This window comes from Lissotriton helveticus, chromosome 3_1, assembly GCF_964261635.1.
Source record: "Lissotriton helveticus chromosome 3_1, aLisHel1.1, whole genome shotgun sequence".
Classification (NCBI taxonomy): domain Eukaryota; kingdom Metazoa; phylum Chordata; class Amphibia; order Caudata; family Salamandridae; genus Lissotriton; species Lissotriton helveticus.
Genome location: NC_136061.1, coordinates 1,856,430,694 through 1,856,445,707, shown reverse-complemented (window position 1 = coordinate 1,856,445,707; position 15,014 = coordinate 1,856,430,694). Strand labels below are relative to the sequence as shown.

At 44.8% G+C, this 15,014-nt stretch overlaps 1 long non-coding RNA gene across 1 annotated transcript in view; it reads right to left on the bottom strand.

Moving 5' to 3' along the window:
- The window catches only part of LOC144823905 (uncharacterized), a 69,570-nt gene extending 55,578 nt beyond the window's left edge, over positions 1-13,992 (bottom strand). Inside the window, exon 1 of the long non-coding RNA XR_013608856.1 lies at positions 13,663-13,992. This is a non-coding gene — a long non-coding RNA (uncharacterized LOC144823905). The remainder of the gene's footprint in view (positions 1-13,662) is intronic.
- Positions 13,993-15,014: the final 1,022 nt, after the last annotated feature.

The following is a 15,014-nucleotide window of genomic DNA, read 5'->3' as shown; positions in this document are numbered from 1 at the left end:
TGGTGGCATGCCTGGCGTACTGCCATCTATTGGTCATCCTTGATTTATGTGGCCATTCCAAGCTGCCAGGGAGTTTCACTGGTTAATAGAGGCACCCTAGAACAAGGTGAGCATCCCTAAAATACAATGAGCATCCCATGCTTCTTGTGGGCATCCCTGGCTTCTGGAAGGCATACCTTACACAGGCCGGGAACCCTGGCTTCGTATGTGAATTCAGTGCGATAAGGTGACCACCACTGGTGCATAGAGGGTATAGCTATCTATAGCATATATTGTCTACCCTCAGGATCTTGGGAAAAACAAATGTATTTACTAAAAATGAAAAGAAGATATTTGGAGCAAGCTCTATGAATTTTAGAAAGAGAAAGATTATGTTTAAGCAAAAATAGTGAATTCACCAAACATAGCAAGCTTGTATTTAATGGCAATATTTTGGCTTCTAAAAGAATGGGAAGATGTGTCCATTTGAAGACATTCATCAAATATAAAACCATTGTTTTGGGGGCACACAATGAGACCCTTTCTAAAATGCATTTAAAAACAATATTTGTCAATCCATGCATACTGATATTGTGATATTTGGAGCTTTGATTTTTTTGGTGCCAGAGGTCATTATCTTCCACAGCGGCACTTTCCTGAATTTTGGAGAAGTTTCATCATCTGTACATTCTAACACAAGCATATATACATTGTTAAACCTAAAAGACATGTGTAGTTTGGTGAGAGTTTATAACACGAACTATACATTTAATGAAAATGGTTAAGAAACCATGTATATTTTACTTCTCCCATCCTTCCTCTTCCTAGCAAATTATCAATGATCTTATGTGGCAGATTATCTACTTCAGAGGGGTGAAATGGGAAATGGAAGTAGAAGCGAAGGGACATTCTATGTACAGTTTGAAAATCAGGAGGCCATGTCAAATTGAACACTCATATTACCTGAGATGCTTTTAACCATTTTTGGAGAACGTTTCCAGATAAATACACAGTTTGCCCTTAGAAGACGATTCTCCTCACCTAATATTCCTAAAAAGAGTCTGCTTCCAAGGCACACCTGGTATACTTCTTCAGTGTTCTTTCAGAACTCACTGTAAAAGTTACTGATTATTAGGACATTTGTCTAAAAATGTGCATCTTGTGTCCACTTTTTTTCAACATTCACAGGAAGCTAATTCTTTCCCTCTACCCAATTATGTCCTAGTAGGGGTCAGGCTTGTCACTTTCTCTCACTCAGTACAATTGGGGTAGTGATGTAGGCCCCATGCTTCCATTGGTTACCAGCCACCTCTGATGACAGTTGAGCACAGAACTGAAGGCCAAGAAGCTTCGTAAATGCCTCATAGGACTAACTTTGCTTTTAAGGGTATAATTACTTACTGAACAATTAAATGAGTAGATGAACTAAGCAATAAAATAAATGGTTAATGGGCCTAAAAGTTTGATTCATCAACTTGGCCAAACAGCTGAGCATGCTCCATTAGAGCAGAAAATAGTGATTTCTTGGAAATTAATGTGTCATTAAATACTGCCATACAGTGTTCCCTGATCAACTTTCCTTCTGGTTAGATAAGGCCCATATTGCACAATATTTCATGTCAAGCATTCAAATCCAAATATTTAATTGCAACTAGAATTTATTTTGATAAGATATGTAGTCATGATTAGACTGCATTTTCCTGTGAGTTTGCCTCCACCAGCACCTAACATGGTCTTTACCTCTTAAATAAGATAGTTGGCATGGGATAGCGGCAGGGTCTCACATTGATAGCCACCCATGGGCTATTTTTTAGGTCACACTTTTTGGCGGAACACATGTGCTGCAGCTTGGCGATGATCTGTTATTTCTTAAAGAAATCTCTGAAACGAGCTTTTAGCCCGCACCTTACTTACAATTCGTAGGATCCTTATTAGTCTTGTTTGTTGCTTTCTAATTTGTCAGTATGTGCAAGGTGTCACTTCCTTGTTTTTGTGTAGTGCATGGATCAAGTACAGATTGATTTAACTAGTAGTGTCTGTCCGCTGCTTCTACTGTGGTGAGGTACCATTTCTATTCTTTTTTCAGTTTTTTTTTTTTTGCATTTTTAAATAGTGCGAACTCGACCCGACCAGAAGGTATTGGGCACTTCACATGAGGTTCAATTACATTACACAAGTTCACATTCATGTTTTTGGTAGGAATGGGAGTTTAAGTGATTTGCCAGGAACGCAGGTGATGCTGAGACTTGATCCTTGTTCCCCAGCTCTAAAGTTGGAATCTCTGGCTATAGCGCCACATCCTTCTTCCCCTCACACCCACTCCTCCATTAGGTTGGGCATAATGTTTTTTTGGCCATGTTGCAGAAAAGCTGCTGTACAACATGCCAGAATTTTTTTTTTTTTAAACTCTATGATGTGGCCAACAGACCACGTCATAGCTTTTTTACTTTGTTTACTTCCAGTTATGTTGCGCAGTGGCTATTCTGCTGTGCAATATGGCCACAAAAAACACACTATCATAGCCAATAGATCTCGCATAGGCGAGACCTATTGTCTTTGCCAATGCTTGTTTTTCAGAGTCATTGTATGTTTACACTTCCATTCGCCATTGCAGAATTTGGCTTCAGTGTACGCTTTCAAGTTTGCACGTAAACTGTTAGTTCAGGCCTTTTCATGGGCTGTGCATTGCCTGATTTATGCTATCGTTAAAAATGCAAGAATGTGATTCATTGTGAAACATTCGGACCCATTCCCTTTTATTTAATATCGCCTCTATTAACTAGATTACGAAATGCATTCTTACACATTCAGTTTTTGCTAATGGATATGTTGAGAGCATCTTTTATGGTCAACAAATGTAGAGATGAGCTATGATGCCACTGTGTGTAGTGTAAGACCATTTGACATATTTTATGTTGTTACAAAATGTACCTTGCCCAGAAATAAATGGTTAAGGCCCGTGTTTCTCGAAAAAGTAATACAGTCTTGTTAAGAGGGCATACCTATTTTCGTTGGAGGAAAAAGTACAAGGATTATTGGCTGGTTTGAAAAGTTTATTGATTTTGTGATAAATTGTATTTCTAATGACATTTACATTTAATTCTGAAGTAACAGGATCAGTCCTAATCTGTTTTTAGCTTCTTTAGTAGCAGGCTGCTCTCTACCTGTTTTTATGTTTTCTGTGTATTTTAACTGACATTTGATACTATTTTGTATATTGCAGAGCTTTTAATTAATTAACAACAATAAAGTTAATCTTAGACCCGCAGCTTTCAAAGTTCAGTGGCCACTGCTGATGGCAGCAAAAAAGAGAATTGAAGGGGAATAAGGTTCAGAAATGCTCTAAAGGGCTCGCTTTGCTTTTATGGATATAATTACCATACTGAACAATTAAATGGCGAACTGAACTAATCAATACAATAAATGTTTAATAGGCCTAAAAATACAATTTATCAATCTAAACAAACAGAAGAGCATGCTGCATTGGAGTTGGGGATAATGCTTTGTTGGGGAAAGAAGGGATACTGCTGGGATTGTATCAGAGTACATTGAAGTGGCAAAAGATAAAGTAACAGGATACAAAACAATTTCCTCAATCCCTTTTCTACTTCATCAAAAGCCTGCATAACTTAATTACTTAATATATATTTGCAAAGATTATTGTTACATTTTCAGATTATTATACTTAGTGGTCACTCTAATTCTAAGCCATCACACATATAAGAATTGTCCCTAGCAAGACGTTTCAACCATCAAACCTACTGAGTTTTTCCCAAAAATTAATGTTTCAGACTCTCGGGGTACCTATGCAATCACAGTTAGTCATTAATCGAACAACCTCCCACTATAAGCAGGAGGCTGACTTGTTTCATTCCCCATCCAAATATAAATTACAGACATGAGACTGAGTACAAAGGTTATATGAACAATTGGTTAGAAACTATAAGTGCACAGACTATTTGCTCATGGTTAGCAGTACATGGATATTAATCAGAAAAAATGAGCCTTGCGAAAGCTCAGAAATAATTGATAGACAGAATGCAGAACATTGTCATACATTCATCCCGTTACAGAGATCTGGGCCTAAATCCATCCTTTTTCTGCTCCCCATGCCATTGCAGTTTGAACCCAGCCATATACAAATCAGTCTTGACCCTGGGCCCAATGGGAACAGTCCTGCCCAAACTGCCAGGCCCGGTCCTCACTGAACTGGAAACAAGCATCCTAGGACCGGATTCGGGATTTCACTCCTCATCAGCCAGAATAGCTTGACTCCAGTGGCATGGAGAGCATGGGACCCACGTCTAGGCTTACTCGTCCCATTCCGGTGACAAATGCAAAAAGAACAATTGATAGACAATTGTCATACATTTACCCCATTATAGAAATCTGGGCCTAAATCCATCCTTTTTTTGCTCCCCATGCCATTCCAGTTTGAACCCAGCCATATGCAAATCAGTCTTCACCCTGTGCCCAATGGGAACAGTCCAGCCCGAACCACCAGGCCTGGTCCTCCCTGGAATGGAAACAAGCATCTTAGGACCGGTTTAGGGGTTTCAACCCTCATCATCCAGAATAGCTTGACTCCAGTGGCATGGAGAGCACATGACCCACGTCAGGGCATACCCGTCCCACTCTGGGTGACAAATGCAAAAAGAAAAATTGATAGACAGAATGCAGAACATTGTCATACATTCACCCCGTTACAAAGATGTGGGCCTAAATCAATAATTTGTTTGCTCCCCATGCCATTCCGGTTTCAACCCAGCCATATCCAAATCAGTCTTGACCCTGCGCCCAATGGGAACAGTCCAGCCCGAACTGCCAGGCCCGGTCCTCCCTGGACTGGAAACAAGCATCCTAGCACCGGTTTCGCGGTTTCACTCCTCATCAGCCAGGATAGCTTGACTCCAGTGGCATGGAGAGCAAGGGACCCACATCTGGGAATACCCATCCCACTGGGGGTGACAAATGCAAAAAGAACAATTGATAAACAGAATGCAGAACATTGTTATACAATCACCCCAGTACAGAGATCTGGGCCTAAATCCATCGTTATTTTGCCCCCCATGCCATTCCAGTTTGAGCCCAGGCATATGGTGAAACCCGAGGATGCTTGTTTCCGGTCCAGGGAGGACCTGGCTTGGCAGTTCGGTCTGGAGGTACATGAGGCACAAGGCAGAGACTGATTTGGATATGGCTGGGTCTAAATTGGGGTGGCAGGGTGAGCAAAAGAATGAGGAATTTAACCCATATCTCTTGACTAGAGATGAATGTTTTGATTTGATTTGCATTCCGTCCATCATTTGTGTGTCTTTTGCTTTCTTGCCCTAAGTGTGCTGGGTATGCCCAGATATGGGCCAGGGCTCACTGTGCCACTGGATTCAGGCTAGACTGGCTGATGAGGAGTGAAACCCCGAAACCAGTCCTAGGATGCCTGTTTCCAGTCCAGGGAGCACCTGGCTTGGCAGTCGGTCTGGACAGTTCCAATGAGGCACAGTTCAAGACTGATTTGCATATGGCTGGGTCTGAACTGGGGTGGCATGGTGCACAAAAGAACAATGGATTCAACCCAGATCTCTTGACTGGGGGTGAATGTTTTGATTTGTTCTGCATTCCGTCCATCATTTGTGTGTCTTTTAATAAATATGGTGAGTCACAGACATACTGAAGGGTTACAATTGTGTACTTTTTCTACAGGCCCAAGCCTAAAGTCATGTTCCATGTAAAAGTGGATGAGGTTCTTCTGGGTGTGGGGATGCAACCCCAGTTGGGCTTAAGCACCCATCTTTTGTTCCATACATCAGGCTATCATAAGCTGTGCTCCTTCAGACAGGTTTCAAGGTCTCTGAATTTTAAAGAGGCATGGATAGATTGACATAAAGCGACACCCTACTAGTATGACAAAGTAACTATAACGGGGCATACTGAATCACAAGATACGTTCTAGGGATATGCCAACGGTAAAAGAAACGTCTAGTAACGATACATTAACAGTCAAGGGAAATTACAAAAATACCAGCCGCGGCAAGTGGTGGGAGTACCGGCAGGGCGGTGACGTGGGGAGGGGGAGGGGCAGGGTGGGGGTAGTAATGTATGGATTACAGACTTTAAAAGGTAAGTAAACATAAAAATAAATAAAACAAATTTCGTTGCACACACTTCATCACCAAATGCGATGCAGCGTGTGCAACGAAATTCATTTTATTTATTTTTATGTTTACTTACCTTTTAAAGTCCGTAATCCATACATTACTAACCCCCACCCTGCCCCTCCCCCTCCCCACGTCAACGCTCGGCCGGTACTCCCACTACCGGCCGCAGCTGACCCTTAACCAGGTAAGCTGAAGATAAGAAATACATTCAACATCAGGGGACAAGATGAAGATAAGAGATACATTGACAATGATGAGACATGCTGAAGATAACAGAATATTTTGCCTTAATGGAATGTGTTAAAAATAAGAGATGCACTGTGAAGGAAGTAATTATTTATTGGAGTGCTTGGAAGTCCATTCAAAGTAATAAAGACACTAACCTGTTAGGTCCAGTGAAAGGTGTCAGTAATATAAATCTGAGCTCAAACATGGTATCAGTGGCACAGAGCATTCAGGCTTAACATTAAGGGCTTATTACGATATGGCCCGTAAAGGCTCTGACTGACGGTCGCAGCCTTCAGGGCCGTATCGTAATGGCCGCTCCATTTACTTTCTGACTGCTTAATTATGATCTAGGCGGTCGGAAAGTAAACTGGCTGGTCAGTCTTGCTGGCTTCCCACAAGCTCCAGGATCCCATCGGCCAGTCGGAAGCCGGCCAGTAATCTCAAGGGAGGGCCTTTCCACCCTTGAGATTAAGATGCACGGTTTACAGTATGGTTTTCATGCTGGCATGACTGACATCGAAACCATGTTGGAAAGCTTGCTTGGGGGCCCTCAGCAGGGCCCGCTTGTGTTTTCGGCTCCAGTTGGGGGCCGAGGGGGCACCTATTGTGCCCCCCGTGGATCCCTGGATCCCTCGTCCCTGCGGGGGTGCAGTGACAAATGTATTTATTACGGCCGATTTACTGCCGTAATGCATGCTCCCATAGGAAAATGCAGGATTGCAACTGAACAGTGTTTGTTGCATCCTAATGAGGCAGTAGGGACCGATGACCAGAGGTCGGTCGGTCCCAGTATTGAGTCAGTGTTAGGCGGACACAATTCCACTCGACATCGAAATCGCCCCCTAAATGTGTAAAGTATTTAGAAGTACAAAGACGGTTAAAAAGCCAAAACATAATGGAAATGACACTCCATTTATAAAAATGTACTTGTTACAGGGCAGGCCCTATTAAAGTTTATTGAATTCCCGGGTGCCCCCCAACGTGTTGTCCTACCAGGGAAATTAACACACCTCCCTACACCCAGGCCATTGTCCCTGCTCAGGGAGTAGTTTTAATTTCAGATTAAAGTTAAGCACTTGCTGGACAACTGCGATAGGGCTAGAGTAAATTGGCCTCTGGGAGTTTTAGGCCGGAAAAAGATAACTTTCTAAAAGTTACTTTTCCAAAATGTTTATGAAAAAATCTGAAATCACGACTAAATCGGGTTTTTATAATAAATATTAAAAATAAGGGTTTTATTATTTATCTAGTTTGTCTCAAACCTGAGGTAGCAGAATTAATATTCTAATCTGTCCTCTAGTTTTCCCATAGGACAGTGAATGCCTTCCACATTGAAAATTGCTTTTGGGACTTGTCACTACAGGGACATAGAAAAAGTAAATTACTACATATCTATTTTTTTATATTATGTCCCCTACCTTGAGGTCTGCAAGACCTGCATATGGATGACTTAGGATAAATATTTAAAATTAGGGTTTTTCTGCTGTCAAAAGTGTCATTTTGAAAGGTCAGACTGAAGGTTTAAACTGCAGCATTCAGGTTACAATGGTAACCCTGAAGTCATGAACTACCTGCCACTATTTTAAGTGTCACAATAAATGCTACATTTGACAAGTAACATTTAACTATACGTAATAGGTGTCTTTTTATGGCCATGTGTGAAACCTGGATAGGCCAATTAAGAGTTAGTCAGTTTATCCATGTTTTAGGTGTGAAAGAGCATACACTTGGACCTGGACAGCAGTGTCCCAGTGCACAAAGTCAAAAACAGTAGCCTCAGTCCAAAAACGAAGATTGGCAAAGCAAATAGGTCTCACCTATACGGGAGCTACTAGCTTTGGCAATTTCTTATAGCCGTGTTGTACAGCAGAATGGCTGCTGTTCTGCACTGCTAAACGTTTACAGTGTGGCATAGAGTAGAGTGGCATAAAAGAGAGTGACATAGAGTAGAGTGTGTGGAGTGGCGTAAAATGATGTGGATTGGCATAAAGTACCGTAGAGAGGAGTGGCATAGATCATTAGAGTGGTGTAGAATGGTCTAGAGTTGAATGATGTACAGTTGAGTGGTATACAGCAAAGAGAAAAGTGCCATGGAGTAGAGTGAATGAGAGTGGCTTAGAGTAGAGTGGTGTAGAAGTGACGAGGAGTGGAATAAAGTGGCGTAGAGTAGAGTGGTGTAGAGTCTGTATTAAATGGCTAGCAAAGGAGGCTGTGATGCAAAAAGGATAGCCTCTGCCTGGGATGTATGGAGAGTAATAAAGCCTGGACGCTAGACAGCCTTTGGTGAATAAAATGGCACAGATCATGTGATAAATGCAGAGCCAGAGCTGAACGGAGGGCTGGGAAACCTGTGGTGAACGGAAAGCCAGAGAGGGGCAGGGAGTTTGTATTAAATGGAGTGCCAGAGACTCTGTGAGGAATGGAAAGCGAGAGATCCTGCAGTGAACGGGGCAGAGGGTGTTTGTGATTGATAGAGTCCCACACATCCTGTGGTAAATTAAATGAATCGAGAGAGAGAGAGAGGGTGGGGAGCCTATAGTGAATGAAAACACAAAGATCCTGTGATGAATGGAGAGCCAGAGCAGAATAGAGGGTTGGGCAGCCTATGGTGAATGAAGGGAGAGCCCATGAGCTTTTGGGGAACAGAGCACAATGGATGAAAGTAGGACCAGGGCAATAAGAAGACAAAAAAGCAGTGATTTAGAGTTGGTGTAATGGAATATGCTCAATTTTCTGGAGCATGTGATAATTTTGGATTAGAATCCACCAGTGGAATTCCACCATACTAGCCCATGGTGATGGAAATTCCACTGCTAGACTCTCTAGAGTTACTAAGCGCTTTAAGTGGGATGAAAAGATGGAGGACACTGGAAGGGGTGAGGGCAAAGATCCTTTCTAAGAGGGGTGGCCTGTGTAGATAAGGGTGTGCCCTAAAAACGTGAGCTAAGCTCCAGTGCGTTTACACGGTGTGCCACTCAAGTAGTATGTTGGTATCTCTCTCCAAGCTTTCTTTTATTGCTTTTAGACATGACACAGAACCAGCCGCGGTCGGTAGGGAGTACATGCCGGGGCGGTGACGTGGGGAGGGGGAGGGGTAGGGTGGGGGGTAGTAATCTATGGATAATGGACGTTTAGAGGTAAGTAAACATATAAATAAATCAAACGAATTTCGTTGCGAGCACTGCATTGCATTTAGGGATGCAGTGCACACAACAAATTTAGTTTTATTTATTTATATGTTTACTTACCTGTAAACGTCCATTATCCATAGATTACTACCCCCCACCCTGCCCCTCCCCCTCCCCACGTCACCGCCCCGGCAGGTACTCCCCTACCGACCGCGGCTGCACAGAACAAGTAACATACACTTAAAACAAGTCAGACTGATTGGGTTTGCCAATGCTTATTAGCTTGTGAGGTAAAAGAGTAGCAACTATTTCATTGTGACTAATTAGAATTGAAAATATTTCGATTCTGAAAATATGAGACTGAATTAAACAACTAGGGTCTGGGGAAGGGATAGTAGTTTGGGGAGTTTCTCAGTCACTCCTGTTCTCCACTTAACATGCCTTTCCTCTGCAGTCTCTCACTGTCAGACAGTTAGGACATTTTTCTCTGATCATCTTTCTGAAATCTTTCATCTGCATCTCACATGTTATTGCCTATCTTTTCGTCGCTGTCTTTTCACTCTCTCCTTTTGCATGTACTTCTTTGTGTCACCATGGTCTCCCTCTCACATACACACCAGCTCTCACATGTAAACACAGTATTTTATTTTATTTCAATACTGTGAATAGTAACAGCTGTGTATACCTCCTTCATACACTTTTACGTAAAATGGCAACTATAATTATGACATATATCTTTATGTAACATCGCTTGCACTCTCTGCAGAGAGTCCAAGAATTGGATGTGCACGTAGTCTGAACAACTTATGTGAGAATGTCACTCAGCATTCAGCTTCAGCTCCAGAACTATTGTGCCCATCGTGAACTCTTACCCACATTCTGAACCCACCCAGACACCTGGGGGCGACTATGTTCCTGATATGTAATATGTACTATACAAGATTCCAATGTTGCATGAAAAAAAACAGCAAAAACAAAACATCTGGAAAAAGCAAATAGTTTCGGGCAATGCAAGATGAAGTAAAACATGTGAGATACAAACAGGACCTGCCTCGTGGACATGGGTTCCCAGGAGTGGGTTTCACAGTCATTGTTGAATAAGAGATGTTATTTTGTCTATAAGTTAAGGACATAAATATCCGGCCCTGTTAGGGCCGGTTTTGAAGTCAGTTTTTAGCAGCCTGAGAAACGGCAAGACCCGACCCGCTGAAATCCGTTGATTTGCCACTTCCCTCGGACTGACATAGAAGGTGATCTGCTGTTCTGCCAAGAAGGAGGTAAGAAGCTGAAGAGGTAAGACGAGCAAAGTCGGAAAGGTTCTATAGAATGGAGTGTCCTGGTTAAGGACAGGCAGTGAGTATCTGTGGTAGGAATCATAGGGTGTGACGGACATCCACCGAGCATTCAGTTAGACTGATGATGGCAATGTATGCATACGCCTTTCTATTATGGCTTGCAGGTATTCTGAACGCAGTAAGAGTTCTGCAGCCCAGCTTGTGCACTAGTGACGTAACCTCTGTCGTCCATCCACGCGAGATTTGTAGATATACCGACTGTAAATGACCTTCAGAGATCGCGTCCTCCTTTAACAGTATTAGTAAGACGCATTCGAGATATACTCCTGCACGCAAACGACACTTAAAATAAGGCATCAGTGACATCTCTAAAGCTACGCTGTGCTTCAAGTCAAATAAATTTCAGCTCAAAGAGCGCTGCGGGCTCAACCGACGCAAACACACTACCAATGTTGCCCCCCATAATTTTTGTTTTTCATAATAGAAATAAGATCTGTCTATCGGGCTCGCAGGAATGGCCGCCAGCCTGGATTCTAAAATTCAGGTTAAGCACAGACTACTGCAGCAAATGCTCAACCCACACAAATGTATGTGTTAATTGATATTAATATCGACACCGTTAACTATTATATAAAGACAAGATAATCCTCGTCCCGGCTTCTCTCCGGTAGAGGTTATGCCAGTGGTCGTTTTTACCAGAGAGCTGCTGCGCACTTGGAACGGAGCTGCAGCGCCGTCTGCAGAGCTGAGGGGGTGTTCAGGGAGGGAGTCGCCCCTGGCAGCGTTGGCATGGGTTAAGTGCAGTGCAAGCACTGAACGCTACCAAGCCTGGGCACGAGAGATTGCCAGGCATTTGCGACCTGCACTTCAGCGTAAATCCCAGCGTGAGGCATCTGCAGAACACGCACCGTGTGATCCCAGCAGTTCGGTCTGCACTCCTTCTCGAGTTGATACCGTCAAAAATGACGTGCACGGTGCAAACGGGTTGTCCCCTCTCGTAGGATGGATTGCAACCGAGGGGAATTCGGAGTGGTTAAGAGTGACTGAAGCATATCCATAATGTGCATTTTAAAGTGGATCGCAGGCCTGCAAACGCGCGCGCGATGGTGCGCCCCACACACCTGCGCTGACCCACAGTCACTAAAGGATACGCAGCCCATAACTCCCAATATATCCCGCCTGCGCTCAGGTTACCGTTTTTCCAAGACTGCAACCCAATTGTTCCCATACCGCACTCCACTCTCCCCCAAACTGCACTTCACTCTCCCCCACACTGTACTCCACTCTCCCACACTGCACTCCACTCTCTCCCACACTGCACTCCACTCTCTCCCACACTGCACTCCACTCTCTCCCACACTGCACTCCACTCTCTCCCACACTGCACTCCACTCTCCCAAACTGCACTCCACTCTCTCCCACACTGCACTCCACTCTCTCCCATACTGCACTCCACTCTCCCATACTGCACTCCACTCTCTCCCACACTGCACTCCACTCTCTCCCACACTGCACTTCACCCTCTCCCACACAGCACTTCACTCTGTCCCACACTGCACTCCACTCTCTCCCACATTGCACTCCACTCTCTCCCACACTGCACTACACTCTCTCCCACATTGCACTCCACTCTCTCCCACACTGCACTCCACTCTCTCCCACACTGCACTTCACTCTCTCCCACACAGCACTCCACTCTCTCCCACACTGCACTCCACTCTCTTCCACATTGCACTTCACTCTCTCCCACACAGCACTCCACTCTCTCCCACACTGCACTACACTCTCTCCCACACTGCACTCCACTCTCTCCCACACTGCACTTCACTCTCTCCCACACAGCACTCCACTCTCTCTCACACTGCACTCCACTCTCCCAAACTGCACTCCACTCTCTCCCACACTGCACTCCACTCTCTCCCATACTGCACTCCACTCTCCCATACTGCACTCCACTCTCTCCCACATTGCACTACACTCTCTCCCACACTGCACTCCACTCTCTCCCACATTGCACTACACTCTCTCCCACACTGCACACCACTCTCTCCCATACTGCACTCCACTCTCCCATGCTGCACTCCACTCTCTCCCACATTGCATTACACTCTTTCCCACACTGCAATACACTCTCTCCCACACTGCCCTCCACTCTCTCCCATACTGCACTCCACTCTCCCATACTGCACTCCGCTCTCCCACACTGCATTCCACTCTCTCCCACACTGCATTACACTCTCTCCCACACTGCACTACACTCTCTCCCACACTGCACTCCACTCTCTACCACACAGCACTACATCGCTCCGTGCTCATGCCCTCCTTAACTTCTGTCCATGCCAGTCACTTCCCCCCAAGCCACCGTCTATACCTGTAGTACCCCCGACCCCTCCCCGCCCTTTAATACTTCATTCACTCCATCAGTCAGTTCCTGCTCCCCCCCCCCCCCCCCCATGCTTCCCATCTAGGTCCTTCCCTCCCCTCCCCTCAGCTTTTCAAACTGCAGTCCGCCAGCACCTTCCTCCTCCCTGCCCAGCCGCCCTCGGCCGCAGTCCTCGCGCCCGCCCCTCCTTACCGTGCTGCAGCGCATACCTGCTCCTCTCCAGGTTGCAGTGGGCGCCCCTCCCACTCCCTTTCTATAGACTCCCTCCAGCAGATTATATAATACCTTCCCTGGGCTGCACTTATCGCTCCCGCCGCTTCAGCCTGTTCTTCTTCTTCCCCAGCGGCCTCATATGACGACCATACCTGCTCTCCTCAGCTCCAGTACATCCATGATTTCCTCCCTGATGCACCCTGCCCCTACCTCCCCTCCCTCGCCTTTACGTAGTCCTTCCCAGCACTCGCTTCGTTCCTCCTCTTTCTCAGGTTCCCTACCTGCTCTCTCTCCAGGACGCTGCTCCTGCCCCGGTCCCACCTTGCCAGCAAGGATGCTCTGCAGCTTGGGAGCTTCCCACGATGCACCTCCCCTACGCATCCAGGAGTACGAGCCGTCCAATCAGAAGGCTGCTTCTTTCTGGTCCAGTCTCGCAGTATCGGCTGAGGCAGAGTGGGGTGAGACCAATAGGCCGTGAGTGGGACGCTCGGGTCCTCAGTCCCCTGCTCCTCCTATCTCTCTTTTTGCATTACGTGTTGCAGCAAAAGCCCCCCTCCTGGCCGACCCCATTCCACCGACACAGCCCTTAATGTAAATATCCAATGCGAACCTCCCCGTCCAGCTATTCTCAGTGGACATGCACGAGCAACAGAAACGCAGGAGCTCAAGCAGGCGCGCTCCCGCGGCCTCCTACGAAGATCCGTACCCTCTGTCAAGAGCGCCCTTGGCGCCATCTTTCCCCATATTTCTGTTGAGGGACGTTTTGGGGTCGTTCCTGAGATACTGAAGCACAGTTCTGCCAACCTGCTGTCTCTCAAATTAGGGTGAGGTCAGCTGTTAAAGGGGATTTTTTATTTATTTATGTAATGCAGTTTTATATAGCGCGAACTTTACCCAAAGGTGTCAGTGCCCTTAACAAAAGAACCCGTTAAGTTACACAAGAAGATACACTAAACACGCTAACAAGTTGCATATATACAGTTACAAAGGTACAGAAGAAGGACGGAGCACGCTAACGAGTTACATATATGCAGTTCCAACACTATCTATTTGCATATTTATACATTTTAGTGTATGTTCCTCATCAGGGGTAGTAAGCGCCATGTAAATGCAATCACAATATTTAATTTATTTTTTACTTCAGGCCATGTTACACAGCAGCTCACTCTGCTGTGCAACATGTTTAACATCATTGACATAGCCAATCGATTTCGCATAGGCGAAGCTTATTGGTTTTGCCAATGCTTGTTACCCTTTGTTTTCTGCAAGTTGCTGGAATACCCTTAGTACAAACAGAAATCGTGGTTCTGCAGATCAATATCATGACCCCATTACCCTCCCAGCCCACATCATCTGTGCTTTCTGCTTTTGTACCTTAATATACTCTAACTTCCTGTCCCAGGTCTATTCATGAAGAGACATTTTTTTTGTATTTTTTTTAATTCAACGTATTTTTTTTATTGATATTGTAAAAATAAAAAGGTGTCAGTGTTAAGTTAAAAGCAGGAGTAAAATACATATTTACAAGCTGACCTCATGAGAGTGCTAGATGACCGAAAGGGTCAAGAAATGGGTTGAATTATTCCAGAAAGTGCCTTTGGAGGAGGATAGTTTTAAGATCCGTTTTGAAGGT